The sequence below is a fragment of the Apteryx mantelli genome, chromosome 6, assembly GCF_036417845.1.
Source record: "Apteryx mantelli isolate bAptMan1 chromosome 6, bAptMan1.hap1, whole genome shotgun sequence".
Taxonomy (NCBI): Eukaryota; Metazoa; Chordata; class Aves; order Apterygiformes; family Apterygidae; genus Apteryx; species Apteryx mantelli.
In genome coordinates this window covers 8,087,533-8,103,986 of record NC_089983.1, presented here as the reverse complement: position 1 = coordinate 8,103,986, position 16,454 = coordinate 8,087,533, and the positions used below count along the sequence as shown (strand labels likewise).

At 41.0% G+C, this 16,454-nt stretch overlaps 1 protein-coding gene across 3 annotated transcripts in view; it reads right to left on the bottom strand.

Annotated features, from left to right (window-relative positions):
• AGAP1 (ArfGAP with GTPase domain, ankyrin repeat and PH domain 1) overlaps positions 1-16,454 on the bottom strand; it is a 386,032-nt gene that overhangs the window by 209,436 nt on the left and 160,142 nt on the right. The window lies entirely within an intron of this gene.

Below are 16,454 nucleotides of genomic sequence, written 5' to 3'. Positions count from 1 at the left end.
AAATTTGAACTGCGCACAAAAGGTTTGCATTGTTACCAAAAAAATCAGGCCTTTTGTTAGAATAGCCAATGATTTTTAAAATGGCAAAAGTGCTTTGAAATAATTTCCTAACAAATCAGTTCTGTGAATCCAAAGATGCAACAGCGCCTAGAGGTCAGAGAACTATGTGTACACACAGCACGCCTGGTCCCAAAACACGGGCTGTGTACTAACTGCACTGCAGTGAGAGCTCCAAGCAGCGTAGTTCATCAACAGAAATAAGATACCTTCAAATTCCAAGGTATTTCAATAGTCATGAAACACCAGCCAGTTTATCTCAACTTCTCTTGCCTACGAACAAAGGGCAGAACTCAGTATTACCTTCACGAGGGATGAAAAGCACTTGTCTAGAGCCAGCGATCACTGTAAGCATGGATGACAAACTCCATCCTTCTGCTCCATCTCAAGATGGTCCATGAACTTCAGACATAACCTACTATACTCCTCCCTCTCCAGCTTGGATTTGTAGGAAGCAGACAGACTGCTAATCATATGAAGTTATAAGAAAAGTATGAATTGGGTGGAAAAGAAAAACGAGAATGCAGTTTAAGACCACACCAAACCTGAGCTATGCTCTGGTAATGGTCAATTGTCCACGTGGAAGACCACTTAATTTTATTTAGTGTGAAAATACGCAGTCTCACTTCTGTCTGTTACAGCCAGGTATTACCTATTTAACCAATGAATACTAGTGATTTTGGATTTGTGTTCTGTTGCTGTTTCATATCAGTCTTCAAAACTAATTTTCATCCAGTACCTATTTAAAATGATCAATATAGGTGGCCATTTAGTAGTACATCCAGTAGGTACTGCCACTAAATAGCAGGTTCTCTTGTTTCCTGTTCCTTGGTGAACCAAACTTCATACAGGCAGAGTATTAGTAATGCATATATTTAATTGAAATCAGAGTTGTCTCTCTTAAACAGAATTCTCATTTTTACCCCATTTTCCAACCACATCACATCTTCCCTGCAACTTTGTATGAGGCGAGTGTTAACTATTTTGCCCCAAACTGCAACTTAACTAATAAAAATCACATAGTCAAAGGAATATTTCAGTTCTGCAATGGTGGATTAAAATTCATGGCCAGCTCTTTTGTCTTGACCTGTCCTCCTGACACACCTGGTGGACACAGTTTACTTTTAGATAGCAGGCTGAAGACTGGAAAACAGATGATTCACAAGCAGCGGAGACATCCGTGCTTGGATTGGAATTGTCTGGGCCTATCAGAGGACCACCAGATCAAACCCTAACAGCTCTAATCACCTGACTTAAAATTTTTGACAGATCCTAACCTCTTAGGATCTGTCAAAAATTTTACATTCCCATGGCATGCAAAGGTTCCAAAATGATTAAAGTGCCAGCAACAAGGTACTATGTCCCCAAACCACTTCATTTCCTCAGAGATTTGAGCAAAGATTACTACCCTCACCTTAAGTATGGGTATTCTTCAAAATGTGAATATTCTTCCTCAAGAAACCGAGAGAAATCAGACACTCATACAGAATATCACCAGCCTCACAACCATCTTAATCAGCAGCAGCCCTTACCGTCTTCTAGCTGTGTTGCACCTTTGGACAAAATAAGCTTGATTGCTTTTGAACACTATATATATGCCATACATTTGTTCAGTAGCAGAATTTTTCTAAATAAAAATTTGAGGTATACTTAAGGCACTCAAGTTTCACTATTACAGTACTGATCCAGCTGCCCCCAAAGAAATTAAAGAAATTGTATTAAATTGAGTTACAACATAAGAATGTATACAGCATGCCAAATGTGCAGAAGCAAAGCAACAAAAAAAGCAAGTAAAACTAAAGTAACTAAAGTTCAAAAGATGCAGAAATATTTCACTTGGTCTGAAGTCTGAGTTCTACACACGATTCACCATCTAGATAAAGAAATACAGCAATATTCTTGTACAGAAAGAAAAAAAAATTCTTGAAAGAAGCCATTAAAGACCTAAATAAGGTTAAATGAAACTCCTCGGCTGATGAGCCGGTTTGTCCCTGGAGACAACAAAATCCACCTCTCGGGCACACTTATTCCTATGGGAAGGATATTACCTTTTGCCTTAAATCTGCTACTTTAGTAGTTCAACTTTTTGTTAATCAGACTGCTGCTGAACTCTTTAGTGAAAGAAAGCCCTTTCCAAAATGCTCTCTGCAAATCCAAAAGCAGGTAAGTAGTCCTCTATACTAATGGCTAAATTTGGTACCTATTTTTGTGGTCTTTATGTGCATTTAGTTGTCATAAAAATCAGTAACCCGCCAGAGCATCATATAGCATTTAACATAAATCTCACAAAACATATAGGCCCCCCCCTTTGCACTTTAATCATTTGCTAACAGTTACAATAAGATTGTATTAAAAATTTAAACTGCTCTACTTAATGCAATTTACCTTCAGAGGTCCATTTCCAGAGAATGAATTCGAATGATATAAACGTCGAACACTTGATCAGATTTATTGCACTGAAGAATATTTCTCTTGATACAGATCTGACGAGTGAAGGCTAATGGCTTTAGTTTTATTACTTTTTAAGCACTTAATGGGGAAATTTAGACATTTTCACAAGACTAAGCTTCAGCAAGAATGGTACATTTACAAAATGACAGCTCAGAAGAAAGCTCTGCAATCTCTTTAGAGCTGACCAGTTCAACAGTGTTATTAATGGAGAGATTAGCGTAAAGTATTTATCCAGATAATTCTTCACACAACACTTGGGCCCACGTGATGATAGGATAGGAGATGGAGAAGATAAGTAAGCGCCCACCATACCGGCTGCAGTCAAGTTTGCATACGGAATTGGGGCCAAAATGCACAATCCCCCAGATTTTTTTTTTTTTTAAATAGGAAAAGGGGGCATTCATATTAAGATTTTAAAATAAGGAACAAAGGGATACTACTACATGTACAAATTAATAAGTTCCTAAAGGTGATTAGTGGCTACACAATTACCAGCCTCCCACCTTTCCATAAACGTGGGAGCTACTTTCAAAATACTACGAAGCAAATAGTTTTGCTTGTCTAGAAAGTTTTTTTTGCTTTGTTTTTTTTAAACCTGAAAGACAGCCGGGAGTCCTCAGATTTCAATTAACGTCTAGGTAGTTATCCAATCAATCACCAAGCGCTATAAATTTCCTAAACTTCTCATTAGTTACACTATTGCGCATCTTAAATATAAACATACCTTGGCGTGAGGCTGTAAATTAGGATGCATAAGACACAAGCGACTGTATCAGTCATCAGCAGAGGCATAAATGATGAGAGCAAGTCATATGCTAAACTAAAGCTGATTTACTCCTCAATTTTTTTGGTATAAAAGTATCGCCAACAGCAGCAGCACCCTGCATCTCTTGCAGTTTGCATATACAACTTGCAACCCGTAATGACCCGCCTCTGCTAATGTTAACAAGTTTTATGCACTGAATCCAATTTTCTGTGGGGAAAAAGATATATTTTTTCAGCACCTGCCAATTATGTTTGTTCGTTAAGGGCAGAGAGGCTGCGCTTGTTTTTTGAAGCTCAAAGTTCAGAACCGTTTTTGCGACTCTGCAGACTATTTTCAGCCTTTTAAAGTGACCTGCATGTAGTAGTAAGACGGTCCAAAAGCTCTCCGAGCCCGCAGTAGCTCGTGCGCCTCAAAATTTGGGAATCTATCATACTGGAATTATGAAAAACTCGTATTTGCACGTTTATTACCAAAAACCATTTTAAATTTGCGGCCAGCGGAGCATCCCAAATCCCTCGTGAGGAGGGGCTGAAGCGGCGGCGGCGCCGCCATTGCGGCACCACCCAGCAGGCGCCCGCCCGGCCGCGCACCCGGCGTCGCCAGCGCGGCCCCGCCGTCGGGGGACAGAAAAACCACCTCGTCCTCAGCAGCGGTTCTGCTGGAAATCAAGGCTTCAATCGTGCACGTATATATGCATAAGGTAAAGGAATTAGCGCTGGTGAGAAGACTAAATTTGGACAACGCAAGGGCTTTTTGGTAAGCGGTAAGGCCAGCTGAGTAACAACCGCAAAATATGGACGTTTGGGCACTCGCATGGACTCACTAATAAAAATAAAAATTTTCAATTTCTCCGCAATTTTTTTTTTTTAAAGTAAATTTGAAGTTCTGGAAGTTAGAGGAAACTTTCATGCAACAGCTATAATTCACTACGGGGGTGAGGGGGGATTGGGGGGGGGCAGAAATCGAACCAAGCGAAACCACCGCAAACGAAGGGCCAAAAGCGCGCTGCTTGGCGGCCACGACTCCGCATCAGCCGGCGCTCGCGAGCGGGTGCCGAGGCAGTGCCGTTTTGTTCGGGCTACGCGGACACACCATGCCAAGCCCCGTGCCAGCTCTGCCCGCTTGCGGGGCACCGATCCGGACACTGCTCCCCCCCCACCCAGACCTCAGGCGGCGGAGAGGACCGAGGAGAAGCGTGTCACGGCGCCGTTTTCGTAGCACGCTTGAAAGTTTTCCCAGTCTCTTCCTCGCACCCTCGGTGGCTTTAAGCGGGCACCTGGCGGCGGCCATCCCGTCGAGGTGCCGCTCGCATGGCTGCGAGCACGGATTTCGGCGGGAAGAACGGCCGCGTCACGTGCGATCCCTCGCTAACGCTGAATAAGCCAGTAACCATCAAGGAAACGTGGCACAGTTATTTCCAAAGACTCTCAAAATGCTGTTTTAACTGAAGGCACATGTAGGGATCAACCAACGGACACCAGTCAAGTTGGCTGGAGCCCCCGGTTTCCCTAATCCCATCACAAAACTCCTTCAGCCCAATGAATCGCTAACCAAAAACGGAGCTCTGCATTACCCAGACCTAAATTATATTAACAGACTTAAGGATTCCCTCTTATTAGGGAAAAACGAGAAAAAACACACAAGCACGTTTAAAAACAGATCCAGCAGCAGCTGCTGGATCTTTCTGAGTGTAGGAAGGAATCCGGGAGGACGAGCGCCCCCAGCCACCCCGGCTTCCTGCACCCACCACCCCCATGCACTCGCGGGGGCTTTTAAACTCTGAATACACAGGGGCTAATCCCGGAGAAGCAAGAGGCCTCAATAGGATTTGCATATGCATACGCCTTAGCTGAAAGGGAACGATTTGCAATGCGTTTCCGAAGCCGCTTTTGAAGACCCATCTTTTCGAATAATAAACTTTGATGTTTAAAACATGCGCTTTACACGACAGAAAGCATTACAAAAGGATTATGTTTATTACACGCGTTTTAAATGTTTGATAGCTCCATCATAAAAGCATCCCTTTACTATAAGGGGAAAAGCGTGCTAGTCTCTTTAAGTAATGTTACCCAACACACTGCAAATACCCATGAGTGGACAAAAGTTATAGAAACCAGAGTCGTATTAAGGTGGTAATAGGGTTTCAAGAGGGCTTTTTGTTTACTCTACAGCTTAGATGAAAGCTTCAGAGTGTAGTATGCTAGGAAAAATTACGTAACAGCAACAAGCGTTCTTTGAAACCTCAATGGAGAGTGCATCTATGAAACACCAAGGCATGACAGACCTTCAGTAGAGCGTGCCATGGACTCTTCCCAAGCTGAAGCCCAATTTTCTTACAAGACTCCCCAGACTTAGCAATGCCCCTTACTTTGTTCAGAAAGCCTTTACTTTCTACCCGGAGCCCAGGTTTTATTTCCAATTTTGCTAATAGTGCCCTGGTGCTGCCCAGAGCAGCCCGGTGTTATTCTTACAAACTATCTGTTTTATAAGCAAGGAGAGGGTTTTTTTTCCTTGCATCTGTCTGGAGACAAAATACTTGGCAGGTTGCTCTTATTCTTTGATTCATCGCCACTAAGCCAGCAAAGTCATTTTGTGCTAACAAATTTAAAGTTAAATCCACAAAAGGCAATTAAAACCAGTGACCAAGGGATGACATATTAGGGATAATTAAAGAGATAAAGCTTTAGTCATTTGATGCTGCCCTCTACTTCAGAGCTTGTTGGACAAGCCGTAAGGAATACATGCTATGAGACAACAGATGATGTGTTAACACGTTTTCTTAAGAATTACTAATAAAAATCTAACAAAAATGCCGGGCAAGTGCTTTTACCACAGTATAGAGCGTAACAGTATATAACAGGAACAGCAACAAAGAACTATGCTTGAGATAGTCTATTCCCCAAAATACAGCAAATGAGCCCCAGTTTAGATAGGCCTCTTAGAAATTAGTCAGATGCAAGTAAGAAAAAGGTAGTTAGTGTGATGAAAAAAAGAAAAAAGGAGTAAACTGCCACTTTAAGGGGCTTCATCTCTGGTGAAGCCCTTTTCGGCCCTTATCTCACCTTGTGGTCAGCTCAAGCACCCTCCATTACAGCATCATTAGCAACTGCAAAAGCAGGGCTAAAGCATCTTGCTAACAGCTATCATGGGAAGATACTTTTTTTTAATCCCAGCATTTGGGTACATCCCCTGCAATTGAGCACTCTCGGCAGCAGCACTGTTTCTGAGTTACTCACGAAGCAAAGGTACACAATCAGTTTGCTGTGCAGGTCGCTTCGCTCGCGAGAAAAAAAAAAAAAAAATGCAGAAATCATCATTGCTCTTTTCAACTTCCGTCACCAGTTCTACCATGAATGCAGCATTAGAAATTTTAACAGGGAATGTTTTTCATAATTTAACCTCTGCCAACCTGACAAGACATCTGTCTATTTCCATTCTGTATTCCCTTTTCCTCTATTGAGGATAAAGCTCTGGAAGATGCAAGACAGAATTTATGAGCAGCAACTTTTCCCACACAACGTGCTAACGCAACAGCAACCCAAATGTGTAACGCAGCATAAAATGACAAAACAGAAATAGGTTAGAAATAGAAATATAGCCACAAAAAAATGAAAAGCATATGTCAGTATATTCAAAACAGCCATTTATTCAGAGAGGCTTATCTACAATAGCTTGCATTTTAAAAAGCAATAGCTGATTGCTATCAGACTTGAAATTAATTTCACTGGGACTTAAAAAATGGCAGCAGATACTAGATATCTCTACAAAAGAGAGCACAACTTGCATCTCTGGAGAAAGAGCAATCGCATTCCTTCAAAATAGCCTGTATTTCTACAGCAGCAAACAGAACTCAAATTTAATCAATGGCTGGGCTATAGATACTACTGACACACACATGGTCAATAGTATTTTTTAAACCTTCAGTGAAGGACAAATGAACATGGTGGGACAATAACAAAACAACAAAGTCACAAATTATTCATGGCACTGACTGCATAAGCAAACGAGGCAGAAAACACCCAGAAGCAAAATCCCAAAGTTTGCATTATTAGCTGTAGACAAGGCAGAGACACTAAATCAGGAATTACCAGACCTTCTCCCTCTTCCAGTATTTGCACTCACTTTAGTTTTTGGTGTTAATGGAAAATAACTCTTATTTGTCTGCAAGACGTTCCACAAATGTGCTTCTACCATTTTATATCTCAAAGGCGATTTACATGATCCTATAAAACACACTGCTTATGCCTCTTGCCCTCAGGTCTATCTCCACTAAAAAGCGATTGACCACCAAACCACCATTATTCCTCCTGCCCCAGGATTTCTTTCAAGTTTGCATTAAGGGCTGTAAAACTCCTGGACCAATCCTGAACCTTCAGTAAGGGAAGTCTTCCATAGTTTGATGACATTTATCAACATTCTTCTCTCAACTGAGTTTGAAGAAATTTCAGGTGATAAACTAGGTCCTTCATTTATTCTACTCTTCAAAAAATGCATCTACTCCATAACATCACCAATTCTTTATTACCACTGTGTTCTAGGTTTTAAGTAAAGTAACAAGCATATACTTCAACTTAAGAGTTAAAGAGAAGGCCGTAAAACTAACCCTATAAAATTTACAAAGTACATGAAAAGTTTTGCTGAGATTACTGTTTTCAACATATAACCAAGCAAATAATACTCTTACCATATCTAAAATCCTAAAGCTGCCCGGAACTATTAGCGATGTGGCATCCAGTACCGTTGAACGAATCAGGGCAGTTCCTAAGTGACAGGCCCTGGACTACACCTTCTGATCCCACCACTTACTGCCCAGAAGAAGACAAACGGATGCAGTTACGTTGTCCGAAGATCTCTTTCTGCTTTCCTCCATCTCACTTTTGCATCCATGGGCCAACTTGAACAAAATCTGATGGAGCAACAGAGTCTCAAAGATCCTTCTGCAGTTTTCATGAAGACAGGCAGCCAGGCAAAGGACCTGTGAGAGTCCCAACAAACTGAACGGCTGCAAGGTGAAATAATGGCCAAGCACGAGGCAAACCACATATGGAAGAGACCTCCTAAGTCCTTGAGCACAAAAGAAAAAAGCTTGAACTGTAACATTTACAAGAATATGTGAACTCAAGTCAGTCAATCAGGAGATCTAAATCCATGCAAAAGGAGCTTTCCCTAGTTGATACAATGCTCACACAATTATTTGTCATTTTTCTAGACCAAGCCTGCTGATGCTAACTGCTTCCCATGAGGAAAACTTCTTTATATTTTTGTTATTTCCTCCAGGAAGTGCCCAATTCCTGTAACAGAATTTTGAAATGAGCTATGTGATATTGGATAATCTTCTACAAACTGAGGGCCCTTGTAATCTAAATCTGATTTATGATACCACCATATCAGAATTCTTAGAAAATCTCCCATTTAAGGGTGCGGGACAGAGATCATATTAAAATCAGTAAGTCCTGTGGGAGGCACTGTACAGACAAAAACAGCCACTACAAAAACACCGATCAAGTACAATTCTTATTTCAGCCTTGTCCAAACTAGATCATCTCATTCATTAATGGTGCATAGAAAATGAAGGGAGTCTGAAGTAAGGGTAGAGTTTAATACTAAAATAACTACAAGTTTAGAACACCACATATACGCGCAAAAGTTCCCAAAACATAAGTTTTTTAGATTTATTCATTTATATCTTTTTTTCCCCCACTGACTTTCTTCACTAAATCCCTTTAATCTTCTGATTCAGCTACACAAAGCTCAGAGGAAAAATCTGTAAAGAGCGTTCATAAAATATCTTAATACCTATTTAAACTTCACTGCATCTTCCACAGCAGTACACAATAGGAAAAGTAAGACTACCACATTGTGCATTCTAAAGTAAAGAATTACTGGTTCTGTTCTCATTTATCCCAAGTCCCTGGCAAGGCAAATGGTGAACCAGAAGAGCCACAGACCTACAGCTTTGGGAAAGGGGGCACTCGAGGAAACTCAGTCTCGGAAAGGATGATTACGTTACCTTGGGCCAGCTGAACCCTAAAGTCCTACTTGCACGAAAGCTAGAGAGATATACTGGGCTTTGGGTTGGGGACGTGGGTGTGTCAAAGTCAAGAAGCCTACAAGGCATGCTAATGAACACGGTTATCCCACAGGAAACGAAGGAAAATTAAAAGTTTGGATGCCTTGTTGAACACCAACAGCTTCAATTTCACTGTCGTTCAAACTTAAGTGCAATAGCCAAGTCTGCAAATATTGTTCATCAATATAAGAAGTGAAGCTGATGACAGAGCAAGGTTCCAACTGTTCTTCAAGCAGTGAGCATACACGTAATAAATAAATAAATAAATAAAAGCGTCAGGCTTCCTTAAACTTGGTGTGTTGCCCATGCTTGGAGATAAAATCCATTGCACATATATCCTATAAAAAATAACCATCATCCAGGCTCTGACCTTCAGCAGGGTGTCTGACCTCATCTCTCTCTAATTCTTTCCATTCATTCCAAAGATGAAAACATTGCAGATACAAAATCCCCCAGCATTAAAAATTTGTATATTTAAGAGATGCATAAATCGAAAGCATATCCGTAAGTGAAGACATGGCTTGAATTTGATATCAAAATAAATAATGCAAGACACTGATGATCATATTCCTTTTCACATTTAATTCAGTAAGAGGCTCCGAAATTTCTTCGGATAGCCTCATCACACCATAAGATGCAGGGCGCTAAGTCACTGTCCCGCAGAACACAGAGCATGCTGTTATGCTATCAACAAGTCCCTCCAGCCAATTTCTGAGCAGCGTTAACGGATTACAACGCTAATTGTGCCAAGAGGTCAGCCTGGAAGACCCTGGCTGCAACATGGGGCCTCCAGCACTGAGCTTTTAGAACAAGAAAAGGCGCTGGGGGCGAAGAAATCGGGAGGAAAAAATAGCAGGTCTCCGGCAAAAATAGAGCACTGGCTGGATTTTACTTTATAATTTGATCTAAACCCAATAGCACAGTGGAATGGGGACCCCTGCCTGCTTCTGCAGGGTTGCAGAAAAATGCATTAACTTCTCCTGCCCTCGCCTCCCCCCTCTGCTCTTCCCGAGGAGCTGCAACTTCTCCCCCCTCCTTCCCGCTGCTGTGTACTGCTGATCCACGAACTTCACATACTTTATGGAGTGTATCTTATTGCAGGCCTAAATGGTCTCTTAAAGCAGTGTATTAGTTTTATGTCTGCATCCTCAAAAGGAAAGGGGGGGGGATGGTGGAGAAAATGGTACAAAAAGCCATGCTTGGCCACTGCGATATTGCCCCCTAGTGACCTCTCCTTCAAATACAGGGGACACGAATCCCTCACCAGCAACGATGGGACACAAGTCAAGTCTTGCCGCGGCGAAACGTTGGCAAGCGACGGACGGGAGTAAACAAGATTCGGCGCTTCCACGTACTGTGACGGCTGAAGGAAGCCAAGGACAAAAATCGAATGCCAACGGGTAACGTTTTTCAAGAGCACCAGCTGAAAATACGTGAATAAAACTTATTTTTACAACGTGCCAATTTTACATCTTACCTTTAAATGCATGCCGGGGCATAAGCAACTTATAAAATACACTGTACCGTTCACATTGCAGCAGCCTTAAAGCCTTTTGCAATGATACAAAGTAATTTTCTGTTTTAGGACAGGTGCCCCATGCCTACTAAATAAGCTTTTTTTCCATAAATAGTAGGTGAGGAGCCTTCAATTTAAACCACTACCTCAAAGACTGTTTAACCAAGCAGCAACAGGCAGTGGAGCAGGGGGAGCTGTAAATACTGAGCACATCCGCTCTTATAAATGTTTAAACCTAGCGCCAGACATTAATCTCAAATAGGGCACATGGGCAAAACCCATGGCAGCTCTTTTTCGCCATGTTTTATTTACATAGAAACGTTACATTAAAGTGTTAATTTTACGTTCATTTATATGCCAGTGGGTTCCTAAAACGAATGAGGTCTGAGGTTTTTGCTGCTCCAGGCTAAGCGGTAGTATTAATGACAAAAAATATTGTCCCTTTTGTTTCTCCTAAAAAAAAAAAAAAGGGAAATAGCTGGACCAAAACAAGCCAAAAAGATTTGTTTCCTGGTATTATTGTAGCACTGGGGCAAAAATAAAAAAATAAAAATCACAATTTTAACAGGCTGATACAGTCCATCTTTGACTAGTCTAACTAATGAGTAATCAGAGCTGCATGTCACTTTGGATGCTGTGCCGTAGCCACAAGCGCTCTCCCGAAAGGTCACAGCTGTACGTTACGGAAATCAAAGTAATTACAGAAGCCAGAGGACCTGCTCCCCAGCTCTGCAGAGCACTTCGGGTCCACGTTGCGCCAGCCTCTGTCTTCCAAACCGAAGCTGCCTTAGGGCCATATCTAGTGTAACAGTGAATATTGCCTCTTCCTAAAAATCTGTCAGCGTAATAGGGCTAAGACTTTATTTTCTTTCCATTAGACTGATTAACATTTCGTAATGAAAATGCATCTATAAAAACTGACTTGATAATACTGATAGCAAGTGACAGCCTTTCCCTGCAATCTAGACATACAAGAATTAATTTGTCATCTTGCATGCTTTAATGGAGAACTTAAACTTCAAGGTACCCCTTTGAAACAGAGTTGGTCAACACAACGCTGAGTAAGATTTGGGAATCAAATTGATTTCTGATACACGCTTCTGTACAATAGACACACTCCATTATAAAATATTAGTTTAGTTTGCAGTATAACATGCAGAAGCAACTGCAAGAGCGCAGAACTGGAGCTCAAAGTCCAAACGGTGATGCAGCAACGGCTTACACTCCTGATGCAGCAGACTAGATCTGGCACAACGCACCTGAAAGTCCTACTTCTATATTTACAGATTTATTGCTATTTTGAGAATTTTTAAATGAAAGTTCTTGCGTCACAGCATCCTCACACATAACACAACATAATAGGCTATGCTGTTTGGAGTTCTTGTCTTCTCCTTTGGTTAGGGCATGGGCCAAAGCCCTAAAAAACCCAACCCTAAGCGGTTCATTTTTCATCAGTAAGAGCTGACAGCTGTGGTGCCATCCACAGTATCTGAGACAGCTAAGTCGCATCCAAAGGCTTCCATCAAGTGGTAACTCATTTATAGGATCAGCTCTGATCTAACGATACCTTAACAGTGAGGCTCTAAGCTTTGAAATTGCAAAAAACTGCTCCCATCAAGGTTCACCGGTAGCATACATATATACAAAAGTAAAAGCCAAACAGTTTTACGTATGGTTGCTACCTATGTAAGCAGGTCAGACTGTTAGCCCTGACAATCAGCTTAGGAAAGCCCTCTGCCAAAATAAAGGCTCTGGAAAGTTACAGCACTAAGATGACTATAAACTAGTAGGTTTGCAGCATTTGGCTCTCCACAAGCACTGCTACAGCAGTAAGCTGCAGCAGTATGCAGGATGTCCACACTGAAACTTCACGTAGAAAGACGTAACAGGTTGCCCAGAGAGGTTGTGGAGTCTCCTCCTCTGGAGATATTCAAAACCTGCCTGGACGCGATCCTGGGCAACGTGCTCTAGGTGACCCTGCTTGAGCAGGAGGGTTGGACTAGATGATCTCCAGAGGTCCCTTCCAACCTCAACTGTTCTGTGTGAACTATATTGCCCTTCCATTGCTAACAAGCCTACTACCAAAATTAAAATTGCTGCTAAACTACAGCAATAGACTCAACATTGAGCCAAAACGATAGACTCAAAACCGTGCCTTTCATAGCCAGTGATGCAAGCTACACTGACAGTAAAAGTTGCTTCTCCAGATATTTGACCATTTGCTTTTATATTGCAACGTAAGAGTTGCATAGCGCAGAGTTAAGTGGGTCAGAGAAAATTTGAACATAAAGCCAGGAAAGGCGGGTAATTATGAATACATCATGAACAAAAATAAAAGCAATCCTTATGCATTAATGGTACATCACGCTAATTCAAGAGGGCTAAAATCATTAGGAAGGCATCCCGGGGCAGCACACAGTCATTACAATATTGTGCTGACAAGAAATATTAAAATAATCATTTCCAATGTCATTGATAAAATCTATTGTGATAAGCAGGGGGAAGAAAACCCTCATTCTTAATGAGGAAACCTCAAGCAAGGCCATGTATTAGTAAGAACTATTTATGCTTAAAACTTTCGCAATTCCCCTATCCAACAACCCCCCGTTTCAACTATCAAAAGCTTTTAAAAGAAACAACTGACCACGGCATCGCAGCGTGTCTGAATGCTTACTGTGCTTAAGAAATTAAGAGTGCTATCAAGAGTTTAAATTGTAAATCATTCTTACTGCCTAGCAACACAAGCGATTCATCATGATATCGTTTTATCATTGTATCATCATTTCAAAAGACTAAGAATTGTCCTGACAACTGCTGTTTACAAATCACGGTTTTTGGCTTCAAAAAAGATTAAAGTACAATTACTTAGAAACACATAATAGCATGTTAACTATGCATGAGTTTTTATAAAAAATGTCTCTAGACAAAAATGAAATATTATAAAAGTGTCCACATTACAAAGCATGAACATATTCTGTTACAAACAAGAGTGAATTCATCATTAACTCTATTGAAGCATTGTAAGCAATGTATTTGCATACTATTAAATAATGAAGTATCATTTTCATAAAATTAATCATTCAGTTAAATTATTGCTGACCTTAATTGTGGGGAAAAGAGCAAATACGGCATCACAGACAAAAGTCATGACAAAAAAAAAATCACTAAGAGAGCTCAGTGGGTGCTTGCAGGGGAAAGAAGAAAAGCTAAGAAATCAAATTTCCACTCTGTGTCCAGTGTAGCAGACAATAAAACAACCTTCACGGAAATTTCCACTTTCTTCATCAGAAAGGCAGGTCTATATCATATAAAGATAGAAAACTGAGAGCAAGAAGTTAAAAAAAAAAAAAAGGCCAGCAAGCTTGTAAAGCAGACTGTTTTCTCTATAAATCACTAATTGGTTGGTTAAAGAAAAGTCTACTATAACTAAGACCGGCAACAGATGGTGTTTTGGACAGCATAAGTTTATAGACAGTTACAGATTAAGCACCACTTGGCAACTTAAACTTTCTGAAAAAGGAAAATTATCAGGGGAGGGGGAGAGAGGGTAATTGGCCCACAAACTATATGTATATATATATATGTATATGTGTGTACATAGAGATCTATATAATGTATATTTTTATATACATCTCTCTCACTGCTGAGGCAAATCACTGCATAGCATTTCACTTGATTAAAATAGGACTAGCTGGCTGCAAAAATGACCAAAACAAAACCAACTCCCTCCCCATTGCATCCACTACAATATCCACATTTTCAAAAAACACCTATAGCAATCAAGATCTCTCCAAAAATCTAGAAGTAGTGAACAGTTCTGCAACGAGACAAGCCAGCAAGAGTAGGGGTGCTTGGACAGCATACTGAAATACTCAAACAGAAATATCAGCGCAAACACTTGGGAATATTTAAATATTGACTTTAACCTACCCTCTAACATAAAGTGTTTAAATCCTATACCTAAAGCCAAGAATGGATACTCATCCAGCTGCAAGCAAAGGCTGGAAGTAATTTCAATAGCCCCCAAATGGTCTTAAGTACAGTAGCTCCAGGTCTTGCACACAGCTACGTTTCTGGGAGACTATGCGCTGGCAGAGATGATCAAAGTTTTTTAAAAGGATGAGTTTTCTCCCTTCCGCTACAAACAAAATAAAACTCTTACCCATTCACTTGCTATGAACATTTTAAATGCTATAACTGGTCTGTACTGTTATACCACGCTCATGAAAAATGCAGTTATTTTAAGAAGGCTGCTAGCACTGACTCAGGGTTTCGCCAAAATAATGTAACGGGTAAGAAACGGTTAAGAGCATCTCTTACCCGGTGAAGAATTCTGCTTAACCTGTCCCCCGTCCCCTCAGCCCCTTTTCTTTTTCTTGACAATATTTACATCGAGAAGTGGCCTTTACAGTCAGATTAGGTTGCTTTTGATATGAGATAACTGATTGCATTTGCTCTAGAGTATCTGAAGAGAGAGAGAGTTATTAACCAGTGCTTTCGAGCAAACAGGCAGGGTTGAACAGGCACCTGGCACTCAAGAGCCGCATCGGAAAATTCACTTGCAGCCCTACTTAAAAAATAAACAAACCAACAAACAAACAATGTGCAAGGGGTCAAATGAGAAAGAAAAAAAACCCCTACCTTGTTGAAGAGGCAGCCTGGTTCCTTAAGTGTAACACGAGGAAAAGCACTCCAATTTAACACAAAACAAGCTGGCCACACACTGCCAGAATTGCAAGGCGCTAAATTGCTCTATGACCGCTGCACCAGTGGTTTCACGTCGCAAGTCACGGTGGGCAGCTGTACTCATTTACATCAGGTGCATGTGGCCGTGCATATTTTATATTTATGCCTACCAAAGCATATAGAAGTTAGAACAAAATCAGGTGTGGGGGTGTAAAAGTAGCTTGCATTTCAGGATGCTCGCTTTTATTTGCTATTAAACACAACTCCAAGGAGGATTCAATCCGTTCTTTGTCCAAAAGGTGAAAAAGCAAAGTTATTCTCATTAGGCAAAAAGGCTTTCAAAGCATTCGTGGCCGTTAAAGCAAAGGTGCTGCAGCCACAGCCCAGCTATGGGCTTTTTCTTCAAACCTCCGCCTTCCTACCCCTCCTCTTTCAAAGGTCCTCAATTTTATTAAGCTATACAATCCCTCTGATGGAGCCACTAAAAACTGGCGAGCTTCAAGCTGAACCGCTGGGGCTGCACGGACCAAAGCCCTGCCATCAGTTACTCCCTATTAACTACTTGTACCGCTCATTTGCACCCCCTCGTTTAACGGGGCTAGGAAGGTACCTTGCTTCTCACCAAAATAAACAGCCAAAGTTATTAGCATTTGGATTTGATCCCAGACACGCCTGAAAACTATAAAACATTGATACAGCAGCGTTCCTAATCCTATTAGTAAATAATAAGGAGTTGGTTGACTGCCATGTGGGTAAAACAAAACCTCGCTACTACTTAAACGCTTGATGGTTCTCAGCTCCTTCTACTTACTATCGACAGTGAGCAGAGACACAAATAAGCTCACTGGAGGCTTATGAGTTTTTCCACAGTTCCTTTTTTACAGCTTCTCTCTTAAAAGCTCCTTAAG